Source organism: Myxine glutinosa, unplaced genomic scaffold (assembly GCF_964187855.1).
Source record: "Myxine glutinosa unplaced genomic scaffold, kmMyxGlut1.1 SCAFFOLD_602, whole genome shotgun sequence".
Taxonomy (NCBI): domain Eukaryota; kingdom Metazoa; phylum Chordata; class Myxini; order Myxiniformes; family Myxinidae; genus Myxine; species Myxine glutinosa.
Genome location: NW_027616698.1, coordinates 41,861 through 57,895, shown reverse-complemented (window position 1 = coordinate 57,895; position 16,035 = coordinate 41,861).

Here is a 16,035-nt window from a genome sequence, read left to right as displayed (position 1 = left end):
GACGCGGAGCGATCACCATGCCGGGCTCGTCCAGGACGCCCGGGCAGGCCCACGCTCAACTTGCCAGGCCTCGGTCGGGACGCTGGGCCACGCCCCCTCTCGCCTTTCCTGGGCAAACGCTCCGGGATAATATGTATATATATTGCTGCCCGATAAACGGGCTTTTCAGAGTGCCTGAGTGTTTGGTTTGATTAAAGCAACTCGGATGAATTCCAGCTTTTTGGTGCATCCATTCTTTCGATCGACGTGGGAGCCCCAGCTCCTTCACATCAATGCTTCCTTTCACCATGCATGGGCGGAGGGGTTAGGCCCGCTTTGCGGTGCTATTTATTAAACCTATCACCCGATGGTGAATAATCAATTATATAATTATATAATTATCCTATCTGGATCCGTATTCGGATCTTCACCAAAATCGAACCAATTCTTCCTTGTCACACAAGGCTAACCCCCGCTCTTGCAGGGAAAATGGCCTTTTAAAATGCCTGTTGTGTTGTTGTTCTTCCTTGTTACACACTCAACCTTGTTAACCCACCATTTCATGTTTATTCCAGATGGCGGAAGAGGTAGGGGCAGATGGGGGCGAGGGGGGTTCACGTTCACCAAATGAACCCCCTCTGGATCCGCTCCTCCACCATCTCACAATATCCCACTCCTTGTTAACCCACCATCTCACAATATCCCACTCCTTGTTAATCCACCATCTCACAATATCCCACTCCTTGTTAACCCACCATCTCACAATATCCCACTTCTTGTTAATCCACCATCTCACAATATCCCACTCCTTGTTAACCCACCATCTCACAATATCCCACTCCTTGTTAACCCACCATCTTACAGTATCCCACTCCTTGTTAGCACACCATTTCTCAATATCCCACTCCTTGTTAACCTAACATTTTACAATATCCCACTCCTTGTTAACCCACCATTTCTCAATATCCCACTCCTTGTTAACCCACCATCTCACAATATCCCACTCCTTGTTAACCCACCATTTCTCAATATCCCACTCCTTGTTAACCTAACATTTTACAATATCCCACTCCTTGTTAACCCACCATTTCACAATATCGCACTCGTTAACCCACCATTTCACAATATCCCACTCCTTGTTAACGCACCATTTTATAATATCCCACTCCTTGTTAACCCACCATTTCTCAATATCCCACTCCTTGTTAACCCATCATTTTACAATATCCCACTCCTTGTTAAACCACCATTTTACAATATCGCACTCTTTGTTAACCCACCATTTTACAATATCCCACTCCTTGTTAACCGATCATTTTACAATATCCCACTCCTTGTTAACCCACCATTTTACAATATACCAATCCTTGTTAACCCACCATTTTACAATATCCCACTCCTTGTTAACCCACCATTTTACAATATCCCACTCCTTGTTAACCGACCATTTTACAATATCCCACTCCTTGTTAACCCACCATTTTACAATATACCAATCCTTGTTAACCCACCATTTTACAATATCCCACTCCTTGTTAACCTACCATTTTACAGTATCCCACTCGTTGTTAACCTACCATTTTACAATATCCCACTCCTTGTTAACCCACCATTTTACAATATCCCACTCCTTGTTAACCGACCATTTTACAATATCCCACTCCTTGTTAACCCACCATTTTACAATATACCAATCCTTGTTAACCCACCATTTTACAATATCCCACTCCTTGTTAACCTACCATTTTACAGTATCCCACTCGTTGTTAACCTACCATTTTACAATATCCCACTCCTTGTTCACCCACCATTTTACAATATCCCACTCCTTGTTAACCCACCATCTCACAATAACCCACTCCTTGTTAACCTACCATTTTACAGTCTCCTGCTCCTTGTTAACCTACCATTTTACAGTATCCCACTCCTTGTTAACACACCATTTTATAATATCCCACTCCTTGTTAACCTACCATTTTACAATATCCCCCTCGTTAACCCACCATCTCACAATAACCCACTCCTTGTTAACCTACCATTTTACAGTATCCCACTCCTTGTTAACATACCATTTTACAGTTTCCCACTCCTTGTTAACCTACCATTTTACAGTATTCCACTCCTTGTTAACCTACCATTTTACAGTATTCCACTCCTTGTTAACCTACAATTTTACAGTATCCCACTCCTTGTTAACCCACCATTTTACAATATCCCACTCCTTGTTAACCCACCATCTCACAATAACCCACTCCTTGTTAACCTTCCATTTTACAGTATCCCACTCCTTGTTAATCTACCAAAATGCATGTTTATTGTTCAGCTCACTCTCTTGTTTCTCTTTTATTCTACTTGTAGAACCGTCTCCTTGATTCAGTACAATCTCACTCTTTGTCTCCTGGGCTTCAAGATGGCGATTACAGTGCAACACAATCTCATGTTGTCTTCTTCCCTCCCGATGATACTTTCTCCATCACACCCACCCCTTTCACTTGCAGGTTTATATCTTTCTCCCACATCTCCCCCATCACCCACCTGCTTATTGTTTTCCTTTCTCTCTCCACAATCCGTACAGTTCCCTTTTATCAATCGTCGGTTCTCTCCATGAGCTGCGATTTTGTATCTGGAGAAAAAGAAAACAAGGTCGAGTTTGCCTTGCCGCTCAGTTAAGGCCTTGTCCCTGTTACGCCATGCGCGCAAAGCATAAAGCGGGTTCATCAATTGCTTCTGTCTGTCTGTCTGTCTGTCTGCAGACGTCAGTATCTATGATCGAGGAACAACTTCATTTCAATTGCATGTTATATTTTGAACACTGTAGAAATTAAACCGGAACGTGAACCTGTAGTTTAACAGTACTTTGGATCGAGATTTGGCAAATCGTACAGGATGTCATTCCGATCACGCACGCGCACAGAGGAGCAAGGTAATTGTTTGTCTGTCTACCTGTCTGGCAGTGAAACAAAATTGAAAATCATTCCAAACAGGAAGTTTACTGTTTTTAGAGACTGCGTAAAGGACACAAACAACAGGCACGAATAACTAAACGTGTTAAATAAGTTGGTGTAAAATGCGGTGCCTGAACGTCCGGTGAACGTCCGGTTATTGTTTTGTTTTTTTAAATACAGCTTTAAAACATTTTATTTCAATTGAATTATATATTTTAACACTGTAGAACACAAGTTGTCTTGTTTGTTGGCACTTCGAAAAAACATCCAGTTTTCCAGTACTTGGAAAAAATTTGTCATTTTCCACCATCTTGACCAATCGAATTTGCCGCTCGTGCTCTCAGCGTTGGGGAATATCGAGAATGAGGCAAAATGGCGGCTCGTAGTAGATATCGATCGTGCTCAGAAATGCAAAGCTCCAGTTGAAAAGACCCTTCCCATGTCCTGTTTCTCCAGATTGTGCGGAGTGTCGTATTCTATGAACTCTCGAGTTTACTTTTGGAACCAATTCTATGCAAGTTCTAGATTATTCCTTTTATCAACACAATTCAAAGTATTAATCTAAATTTGGTGTTGAATTGTCCTTGCGAATGCAATAATATGAAAGAACTCGCTAGAATCCAGTTTGTTAATCATTTTGCGAGTTGAAGCGTCGGACAATATTGCATTTCCCGTTCCCAATGGTTTTACCATTCAATAATCATCTAAATCTTGTTGAAGGTATTCAGGCCTTGTGTATGCTGCAGGCCAGACCTCATTGCATGATCAATACAGGTCGTTTAATTTACACAACACTGAAAGGTGATCAACTCCATGGATTTCTACATTCCCGGCTTTCTCGTGGAATGCTTCTGGTAACGATTTGAAGTGAAGTTGGAGACAATAAGCAGAAAGAATAAATAGTACTTACTACCTCACTTGATGTTCCTTTTGAATGCAGTAAAACTGAAAAACAAACCGTGTGTGAAAATGTGCCCATATCTAGATACAGTCGGACAGGTAGAATGAATGGTGCAAAGGTGGCACGCTTACCTTTGAGGTGTCCAGCTTGGGTTCAGTTCTGCACTCTGATATAAACCTGGAATGTTACTTCACAGGAAGGTGTTGCCTAAATGGTTGTGCCGTCCCTGAGGTGGTCGTTAATCTGGGGTTCTACCTGCCCTGACTTCTGCTGGGAAGGCGAACATAAACTACCCAGGGTAATCCTTGGGCTTATTTGGCAGCTGTGAACCTGTCGTAATGCAGGTATAGAGGGATTGAGAGATTGACATTATAACAGCCAACATACACACATCACCAACGGATCACTGAAACTAGTCCCGGATCAAGCGTTCTACTTGTCGGTTTATGACGTCATAATCAAGGCACCTGTTGCATCATCATTAATATATGTTATTCCCCATGGGGAGTACTTTACAATGAGGCACCTTTCAATTTTTTTTCCTGGAGCATATTCGGGGATGTATAGGTGCCACGTTTTTCGGTTTTTCCAAGATGGCGCCTGTACACGTGACCTCTGACGTCATAATTATCATTATCAAATTCTACAGGAGGAGATGCTCATATGGTGAAAATTTCGTGTCACTCGGACCAACAGTTGCAGAGAAAATGAATTTTAAGGGGAATAAACCCGCAACATGCCGGCGGAAGACATACATGCAGACACCGGACGGACAAACGAACGCTTTTCCAGATGGAATTGCCCTGTGGGTTTCGCTGAAAAAAAAAAAAATCTTTTGTAAATATGGAAAAGTATATGAAATATTTTACAGTGATATTGTCCACCCTGAGGAAATGATATAGTAAGTGTCATAATGCTGGTAAAAAATTTTTCAGGTAAACCAAGATGACTGACAATATTAATGTGTGTTTTAGAACAAACATGTATCATGATGTTCCTTGTGAAGAAGACGGGAGAGTGACAATGAGAGGGGCAAGAATAACAGAGGATGGCACAGTGAGAGGGTGCGGAATGGCATGGCATAGTGTGAGGGGCAAGAATAACATGGCATGGCACAGTGTGAGGGGCAAGAATAACATGGCTTGGCACAGTGTGAGGGTGCAGCATGGCATGGCACAGTGTGAGGAGCAATAATAACATGGCATGGCACAGTGTGAGAGTATGGGATGGCACAGTGTGAGGGACAAGAATAACATGGCATGGCACAGTGTGAGGGGCAAGAATAACATGGCATGGCACAGTGTGAGGGTGCAGCATGACATGGCACAGTGTGAGGGGCAAGAAAAACATGGCATGGCACAGTGTGAGGGTGCGGCATGGCATGGCACAGTGTGAGGGTGCAGCATGGCATGGCACAGTGTGAGGGTGCAGCATGGCATGGCACAGTGTGAGGGTGCGGCATGGCATGGCACAGTGTGAGGCTGGGGCACGGCATGGCACAGTGTGAGGGTGCAGCACGGCATGGCACAGTGTGAGGGTGGGGCATGGCATGGAACAGTGTGAGGGTGGGCATGGCATGGCACAGTGTGAGGGTGGGGCATGGCATGGCACAGTGTGAGGGGCATGGATAACATGTCATGGCACAGTGTGAGGGTGCGGCATGGCATGGCACAGTGTGAGGGTGGGGCATGGCATGGCACAGTGTGAGGGTGGGGCATGGCATGGCACAGTGTGAGGGTGCAGCACAGCATGGCACAGTGTGAGGGGCAAGAATAACATGGCATGGCACAGTGTGAGGGTGCGGCATGGCATGGCACAGTGTGAGGGTGGGGCATGGCATGGCACAGTGTGAGGGTGGGGCACGGCATGGCACAGTGTGAGGGTGCAGCACGGCATGGCACAGTGTGAGGGTGGGGCATGGCATGGAACAGTGTGAGGGTGGGGCATGGCATGGCACAGTGTGAGGGTGGGGCACGGCATGGCACAGTGTGAGGGTGCAGCACGGCATTGCACATTGTGAGGGTGCGGCATGGCATGGCACAGTGTGAGGGTGGGGCACGGCATTGCACAGTGTGAGGGTGCAGCACGGCATGGCACAGTGTGAGGGTGGGGCACGCCCGGCACAGTGTGAGGGTGCAGCACGGCATGGCACAGTGTTAGGGTGGGGCACGGCATGGCACAGTGTGAGGGTGCAGCACGGCATGGTACAGTGTGAGGGTGGGGCATGGCATGGCACAGTGTGAGGGTGGGGCATGGCATGGCACAGTGTGAGGGTGGGGCACGGCATGGCACAGTGTGAGGGTGCAGCATGGCATGGCACAGTGTGAGGGGCAAGAATAACATGGCATGGCACAGTGTGAGGGTGCGGCATGGCATGGCACAGGGTGCGGCATGGTGTGGCACAGTGTGTGGGTGGGGCATGGCATGGCACAGTGTGAGGGTGCAGCACGGCATGGCACAGTGTGAGGAGCAAGAATAACATGGCATGGCACAGTGTGAGGGTGCGGCATGGCATGGCACAGTGTGAGGGTGCGGCACGGCATGGCACAGTGTGAGGGTGCGGCACGGCATGGCACAGTGTGAGGGTGCGGCATGGCATGGCACAGTGTGAGGGTGCGGCATGGCATGGCACAGTGTGAGGGTGCGGCATGGCATGGCACAGTGTGAGGGTGGGGCATGGCATGGCACAGTGTGAGGGTGGGGCATGGCATGGCACAGTGTGAGGGTGGGGCATGGCATGGCACAGTGTGAGGGTGCAGCACAGCATGGCACAGTGTGAGGGGCAAGAATAACATGGCATGGCACAGTGTGAGGGTGCGGCATGGCATGGCACAGTGTGAGGGTGCGGCATGGCATGGCACAGTGTGAGGGTGGGGCATGGCATGGCACAGTGTGAGGGTGGGGCACGGCATGGCACAGTGTGAGGGTGCAGCACGGCATGGCACAGTGCGAGGGTGGGGCATGGCATGGCACAGTGTGAGGGTGCAGCACGGCATGGCACAGTGTGAGGGTGCAGCATGGCATGGCACAGTGTGAGGAGCAAGAATAACATGGCATGGCACAGTGTGAGGGTGCGGCATGGCATGGCACAGTGTGAGGGTGCGGCACGGCATGGCACAGTGTGAGGGTGCAGCATGGCATGGCACAGTGTGAGGGTGCAGCATGGCATGTCACAGTGTGAGGGTGCAGCATGGCATGGCACAGTGTGAGGGTGGGGCATGGCATGGTACAGTGTGAGGGTGGGGCATGGCATGGCACAGTGTGAGGGTGGGGCATGGCATGGCACATTGTGAGGGTGGGGCACGGCATGGCACAGTGTGAGGGTGCGGCACGGCATGGCACAGTGTGAGGGTGGGGCATGGCATGGAACAGTGTGAGGGTGGGGCATGGCATGGCACAGTGTGAGGGTGGGGCACGGCATGGCACAGTGTGAGGGTGCGGCACGGCATGGCACAGTGTGAGGGTGCGGCACGGCATGGCACAGTGTGAGGGTGCGGCACGGCATGGCACAGTGTGAGGAGCAAGAATAAAATGGCATGGCACAGTGTGAGGGTGCGGCATGGCATGGCACAGTGTGAGGGTGCGGCACGGCATGGCACAGTGTGAGGGTGCGACATGGCATGGCACAGTGTGAGGGTGGGGCATGGCATGGCACAGTGTGAGGGTGGGGCATGGCATGGCACAGTGTGAGGGTGGGGCATGGCATGGCACAGTGTGAGGGTGGGGCATGGCATGGCACAGTGTGAGGGTGGGGCACGGCATGGCACAGTGTGAGGGTGCAGCACGGCATTGCACAGTGTGAGGGTGCAGCATGGCATGGCACAGTGTGAGGATGCGACATGGCATGGCACAGTGTGAGGGTGGGGCATGGCATGGCACAGTGTGAGGGTGGGGCATGGCATGGCACAGTGTGAGGGTGGGGCATGGCATGGCACAGTGTGAGGGTGCAGCACAGCATGGCATAGTGTGAGGGGCAAGAATAACATGGCATGGCACAGTGTGATGGTGCGGCATGGCATGGCACAGTGAGGGTGGGGCACGGCATGGTACAGTGTGAAAAGGCATGGCATGGCACAGTGTGAGGGTGCGGTACGGCATGGCACAGTGTGAGGGTGCAGCATGGCATGCCACAGTGTGAGGGTGCAGCATGGCATGGCACAGTGTGAGGATGCGGCATGGCATGGCACAGTGTGAGGGTGGAGCATGGCATGGCACAGTGTGAGGGTGGGGAATGGCATGGCACAGTGTGAGGGTGGGGCATGGCATGGCACAGTGTGAGGGTGGGGCATGGCATGGCAAAGTGTGAGGGTGGGGCATGGCATGGCACAGTGTGAGGGTGCAGCACAGCATGGCACAGTGTGAGGGGCAAGAATAACATGGCATGGCACAGTGTGATGGTGCGGCATGGCATGGCACAGTGTGAGGGTGCGGCATGGCATGACACAGTGTGAGGGTGGGGCATGGCATGGCACAGTGTGAGGGTGGGGCACGGCATGGCACAGTGTGAGGGTGCAGCACGGCATGGCACAGTGCGAGGGTGGGGCATGGCATGGCACAGTGTGAGGGTGCAGCACGGCATGGCAGATTGTGAGGGTGCAGCATGGCATGGCACAGTGTGAGGAGCAAGAATAACATGGCATGGCACAGTGTGAGGGTGCGGCATGGCATGGCACAGTGTGAGGGTGCGGCACGGCATGGCACAGTGTGAGGGTGCAGCATGGCATGGCACAGTGTGAGGGTGCAGCATGGCATGGCACAATGTGAGGGTGCAGCATGGCATGGCACAGTGAGGGTGGGGCACGGCATGGTACAGTGTGAGGGTGGGGCATGGCATGGCACAGTGTGAGGGTGGGGCATGGCATGGCACAGTGTGAGGGTGGGGCACGGCATGGCACAGTGTGAGGGTGCAGCACGGCATGGCACAGTGTGAGGGTGGGGCATGGCATGGAACAGTGTGAGGGTGGGGCATGGCGTGGCACAGTGAGGGTGGGGCACGGCATGGTACAGTGTGAGAAGGCATGGCATGGCACAGTGTGAGGGTGCGGCACGGCATGGCACAGTGTGAGGCTGCAGCGTGGCATGGCACAGTGTGAGGGTGCAGCATGGCATGGCACAGTGTGAGGGTGCGGCATGGCATGGCACAGTGTGAGGGTGGAGCATGGCATGGCACAGTGTGAGGGTGGGGCATGGCATGGCACAGTGTGAGGGTGGGGCATGGCATGGCACAGTGTGAGGGTGCAGCACAGCATGGCACAGTGTGAGGGGCAAGAATAACATGGCATGGCACAGTGTGATGGTGCGGCATGGCATGGCACCGTGTGAGGGTGCGGCATGGCATGACACAGTGTGAGGGTGGGGCATGGCATGGCACAGTGTGAGGGTGGGGCACGGCATGGCACAGTGTGAGGGTGCAGCACGGCATGGCACAGTGCGAGGGTGGGGCATGGCATGGCACAGTGTGAGGGTGCAGCACGGCATGGCACATTGTGAGGGTGCAGCATGGCATGGCACAGTGTGAGGAGCAAGAATAACATGGCATGGCACAGTGTGAGGGTGCGGCATGGCATGGCACAGTGTGAGTGTGCGGCACGGCATGGCACAGTGTGAGGGTGCAGCATGGCATGGCACAGTGTGAGGGTGCAGCATGGCATGGCACAGTGTGAGAGTGCAGCATGGCATGGCACAGTGAGGGTGGGGCACGGCATGGTACAGTGTGAGGGTGGGGCATGGCATGGCACAGTGTGAGGGTGGGGCATGGCATGGCACAGTGTGAGGGTGGGGCACGGCATGGCACAGTGTGAGGGTGCAGCACGGCATGGCACAGTGTGAGGGTGGGGCATGGCATGGAACAGTGTGAGGGTGGGGCATGGCATGGCACAGTGTGAGGTTGGGGCACGGCATGGCACAGTGTGAGGGTGCAGCACGGCATGGCACAGTGTGAGGGTGCGGCACGGCATGGCACAGTGTGAGTAGCAAGAATAACATTGCATGGCACAGTGTGAGGGTGCGGCATGGCGTGGCACAGTGCGAGGGTGGGGCATGGCATGGCACAGTGTGAGGGTGGGGCACGGCATGGCACATTGTGAGGGTGCAGCACGGCATGGCACAGTGTGAGGGTGCAGCATGGCATGGCACAGCGTGAGGAGCAAGAATAACATGGCATGGCACAGTGTGAGGGTGGGGCATGGCATGGCACAGTGTGAGGGTGCAGCACAGCATGGCACAGTGTGAGGGGCAAGAATAACATGGCATGGCACAGTGTGATGGTGCGGCATGGCATGGCACCGTGTGAGGGTGCGGCATGGCATGACACAGTGTGAGGGTGGGGCATGGCATGGCACAGTGTGAGGGTGGGGCACGGCATGGCATAGTGTGAGGGTGCAGCACGGCATGGCACAGTGCGAGGGTGGGGCATGGCATGGCACAGTGTGAGGGTGCAGCACGGCATGGCACATTGTGAGGGTGCAGCATGGCATGGTACAGTGTGAGGAGCAAGAATAACATGGCATGGCACAGTGTGAGGGTGCGGCATGGCATGGCACAGTGTGAGGGTGCGGCACGGCATGGCACAGTGTGAGGGTGCAGCATGGCATGGCACAGTGTGAGGGTGCAGCATGGCATGGCACAGTGTGAGGGTGCAGCATGGCATGGCACAGTGAGGGTGGGGCACGGCATGGTACAGTGTGAGGGTGGGGCATGGCATGGCACAGTGTGAGGGTGGGGCATGGCATGGCACAGTGTGAGGGTGGGGCACGGCATGGCACAGTGTGAGGGTGCAGCACGGCATGGCACAGTGTGAGGGTGGGGCATGGCATGGAACAGTGTGAGGGTGGGGCATGGCATGGCACAGTGTGAGGTTGGGGCACGGCATGGCACAGTGTGAGGGTGCAGCACGGCATGGCACAGTGTGAGGGTGCGGCACGGCATGGCACAGTGTGAGGAGCAAGAATAACATTGCATGGCACAGTGTGAGGGTGCGGCATGGCGTGGCACAGTGCGAGGGTGGGGCATGGCATGGCACAGTGTGAGGGTGGGGCACGGCATGGCACATTGTGAGGGTGCAGCACGGCATGGCACAGTGTGAGGGTGCAGCATGGCATGGCACAGCGTGAGGAGCAAGAATAACATGGCATGGCACAGTGTGAGGGTGCGGCACGGCACAACACGGCATGGCATAGTAGGAGAGTGGGGAAACTTGTGGCCTAGTGGGTGGGCGGGCCAAGGAGTGGCATAGCCCCACTTTGGTGAAAGAAGAGACGTTGGGAGATGTTCTGAGATCTGAGCTGTACCCGACTCTTTACAGAGCAGTTTATTGGAATTGTTTGTTCGGTGCTTTACAATTGCTTTCCCAGAAGTCGATCAGGGCAGTCATTTCGAGTTTTTCAGTGTTGGTGATAGATCCCGTACTCTTTGCAAAGGACACTGCGGATGATTTTTATTTACATGCGTCAATGAATACCGGCAGATGGAATACCCAGTTTAACACCCCTTCGGAGGGATGGCACACACATCAATGCCTCAACCTGTCTGCGGAACACCAGGATGACAGTTTATAGCTAGGTCAGCACTCGAGCCCAGGTTTAGACAGCTCAGAGGTGAGGGCACGTAACTTTAGGCTATCGTGCCAACCTGGGGAGATGCTAGGCAGGGAAAAATGTGGTATATTAGGTGGGAGTGGGGAGTGAAGGGGTCGGTTACACACATATATACACACGCACACATACATACACACAAACACGCATGCGCACACAGATGCGCACGAACGCACAGACACACGCACACCGGCCCGCCCACACAGGCCGGCACACACACGCCTATAACAATAAAGGAACTTTCCTTAAGCCGCTGTCACACCTTGACGTTTTAGCCAGCGTATGCCGACGTATGAAAAATTTGGCTACGTTAAGAGAACGCTGAAGCACGCTGGCATACGTCGTAGTACGCCGAGCCCGTCGACAAATTTTGTGCATGCACAAAATTTGTCGACGTATGCCAGCGTATGACTTACACCAGCACTCAATTTTGATACGTCGGCATACGCTGGCTAAATCGTCAAGGTGTGACAGGGGCTTTAGCAGTTGTGAATACTTATTGGAAATCTAATGACACCGCTCCCTATTGGCCACACTTGGCTACACGAATGCCAACAATATATGAGGTGCACACAGCAAAAGGACTCACGTGAACACCATTAAAGTCCTATAGAAACTGCAATCAAAGCTAATCTTATCTTGTACAACCTGTAATCTTATCTTCAGATAATCTCACCTTGTATTCCATCTTTGCATCTCCTTCTCTTAAATATAAACATATTGGTACAACTGTGATATAAGGCTCAGACTTGTGGACCTTTTTGAATCCTTTCTTCATCACATTCACAAACCAACCAATTGTTTTCGAATTTTTGACATTACCGTTCATTATTCAGGGCTGTTTGCTGTTCCCACCTGAGCATGCAGTTCATACTGATAGGGTTTCTGGTTCAAATCCCATTGGTGATGATGATCTGTTTATTCTTCAGTGATGTGCTTTCGATTACTGGAAATGTACATTGATGGTCTCCTAGTCTCCTACATCGTTGTCCTGCATGTGATTTTACTCACTAAAAATTGCATCCCTCATCCACACCATGCAAATGTTGTGCACACACCACGCCTGGGACCACACGTCACTCACTTGAACTGTCCTACACGATCTTGAGTCTGATTTAATACATGCAATGCCTTCAGAAAGTATTCACACCCCTTGACTTTTTTCACATTGGTTGTGTTACAGCCTGATTTTAAAATGGATTGAATTGAGATTTTTTTTTATCACTGATCTCCACATTATAACCTATAATTTCAAATTGGAATGTTTATTTCAGAATTTCTTACAAATTAATTAAAAACTGAAAAATTGAAATGTCTTGAGTCAATAAATATTCAACCCCTTTACTGTGACACTCAAAATTGATCTCAGGTACATCCAATTTCTTTTGATCATCCTTGAGATGCCTCTACAACTTCAATGGAGCTCATCTGTGGCCAACTCAATTGATTGGACATTATTTAAAAAGAAACACCTTTATATATCAGTTCCCACAGTTGACAGTGCATGTAAGAGCAGAAACTCTATCATGAAGTACAAGGAAATGTTTGTATAACTCCCAATATAGAATTGTGAGGAGGCAAAGATCTGGGCTAGGGTGTGGAACAGTTTTTAGGGTGCAGACTGTTGAAAGTTCCCAAAAGTACAGTGAGCTCCATCATTAGGAAATGGAAAGAATATGGAACTACCCCAACGCCGCCTAGAGCTGAACGTCCGACCAAACTGAGCAACCGGGCAAGAAGAACCTTGGTCAGCGAGGTGACCAAGAACCCAATGACCGCTCTGACAGAACTACAGCGTTCCTTGGCTGAGATTGAAGAACCTGCTGGAAGAACAACAGTCTCGACAACATTTCACAAATCTAGGCTTTTTGAGAATGTTGCCAGACGGAAGCCACTCCTGAGAGAAAAAAAAGCCACATGGCAGCATGCCTGGAGTTTGCAAAAAGGCACGTGAAAGCCTCTGAGAGCATGAGGCAAAAAATTAAGTGGCCTGATGAGACGAAAATTTAACTCTTTGGCCTGAATGCAAAGCGTTCCGTCTGAAAGAAACCGAGCACAGCTCATCACCCATGAAACACCGTCCCTACCGTGAAGCATTGTGGTGGCAGCATCATGCTATGGGGATGATTTTCAGTGGCAGGGACTGGGAGACTTGTACGGATAGAGGGTACAATGAATGGAGCCTAATACAGGCCAATCCTTGAGGAGAACCTCTTTCAGAGTGGAAAAGAACTTGGACTGTGGTGAAGATTTACGTTCCAACAGGACAATGACCCCAAGCATGCAGCCAAAGCAACACTGGAATGGCTTCAGGACAAGAACGTGAAGAGTGACCCAGACAAAGCCCAGACTTGAATCCCATTGAGAATTTGTGGAAAGACTTAAAGATTGCTGTTCACCGACGCTCCCAATCCAACTTGAGAGAGCGTGAGTAAATCTGCAAGGAAGAATGGGAGAAACTCCCCAAATCCAGATATGCAAAGCTGATATAGACACACCCAAGAAGACTCGAAGCTGTAATCGCTGCCAAAGGTGCTTCTACGAAGTATTGATTCAGGGGGTTGAATACTTATATAAATTAGATATTTCTGTATTTCATTTTTTAAAATTGTTTTGTAAAAAATTCTTAAAATAAAAAATTCCACTTTGACATTACGGGTTACGTATAGATCACTGACAAAAAATATATCTAAATTTAATCCTTTTTATATTCAGGCTGAAACAACAAAATATGAAAAAGTCAAGGAGTGTGAATATTTTCTGAAGGCACTGTACTTCATGGGATATCCTATAGATTGGGGCCTGTTCGTGGTCACCAAGTGTTCCCAGGCTCTTAAAACTGGAAGTGTCCCTGGTCAAAGAATGGGGCAACACCCCACAGGGAGAATCGGATTCCCTGATTTGGTGGATGACGAGATGTGTACAAGCTTGTATTGGTGTGAATGATATCGGAGTCACATAGTTTGATGATTTTTAAATTCGCTTTGTTTGAGGAGTGTGTGTGCAAGCTCCTTCATGAGCTAAAGACCACCGTCATGGTGATTGACTTTTATAATTTACTCGTGGGTCCAATAAGCATGGTGATCATGCATTTTGTTTCGTTGCAAAGCTGCACGAGGTGCATTGCCTCATCAGTATGTGTGCCATGGTCTCTCTTTGCTTACCAAGCACCATTTATCCCCTTGCGTTTCTGGTTTCCTGCATAATCTTGGTCGGAAATGAGCGGGTACCTCACGGTAGGTTGGCACCATTGGTTTGCTAACCCTAACCCTCATGTAGATTATCCTTTAGTAATCACCACGTGTGATGTTTGTTCTATTCCACGGAAGTGAAGTTGTCAATGCTGTGCTTCAACATTTAATTTGGGCCATCTTCCTGGTATTTCTATATGCAAGTCTGCACAGCCTGAGATGAATCGGGAGATCCCAATGAGAAGTAAATTGAGGGAATTGGATGTGCAATCGGAAGAGGGCATTGTGAGCGCAGGGCAGTGAACGAATGTTTGCCCTGATGAGCACAAGGGGGCACCATGGTCACGCAGGAACTTGCTTGTGCCCATCGGTTGAAGTGATGTTTGTTCAGTTACAGCAGGGGGCAGAATTTCTCTTTGTTGGACTGAGATGCCCAAAGTGAAATGTGTGAGGTTATTGAGGGCAGAATTTATTTACTGGGCATTGATGAATTTATTCGTTGGTTGTCTCTTGAATATCGTTCAGGGTGAGACCAGCACACGGTACCTCAGCGCATACCACCCTCGGCCAGGCTGAACAGTTTGTTTTGTGTCCCAATGATAGGCCGGATCTGGATTCGGACATGAACCAAAATTGAATCGATTCGTCCTCGACACACACACACACACACACACACACACACACAAACACACACACACACACACACACACACACACCGGTCACCAAGTTTCGTCCAAATCCATCCATAATTTTTGAGATATCGTGCTACGTATCATTTTTGGGCCCATCTTTCAATGGTGAAGAATGGCTGAAAAAATTACAAATTCTCAGATCCGGATCGTCATCAAAATCTAATCAATTCATCCTTGTCACGGAGCTAATCTGTCCACCAACTTTCTCCAAATCCATCCATGACATTTTGGGTTTATCCTGCGCACAGACAATACAGGGGTGAAAACAAACGCCGGCCTACTTTTGGTGGCAGACGTCATTAGGGGATAGAGCCGGGCCGGATCAAGTTTGCAATGTTTGCTTCCAGAAGTTTCCAATCCAAGCTGACCACAGGTCATGATGTATTTTTCTTTGTAAGCATTCCTAAACTAAACTGCTTCTAGCAACAACCACACGAATCTTCCTTACTACATTTTTATCAGGTACCACCAAATTTGAAGAGGAGGAGGTAAAGGGTGAGCTTGATTTGAAGTGACACCATGTGGACCGAGATGAAATGGACAAATCAAAATGCCCACAAGCTTACAAATCAAATCTTATGGAATATGAACAACGACTCATCTACCATTTTCATGATCGACAGAATGGCCTGCGGTAGTGAAGGAATAAAGTAATGGATGAATGTCTCAAAGCTAAGAAGCAAGCAGAGATTGAAGGCCTCTCCTTATTCTGAAGCACTTCCCAATCCAACGGGG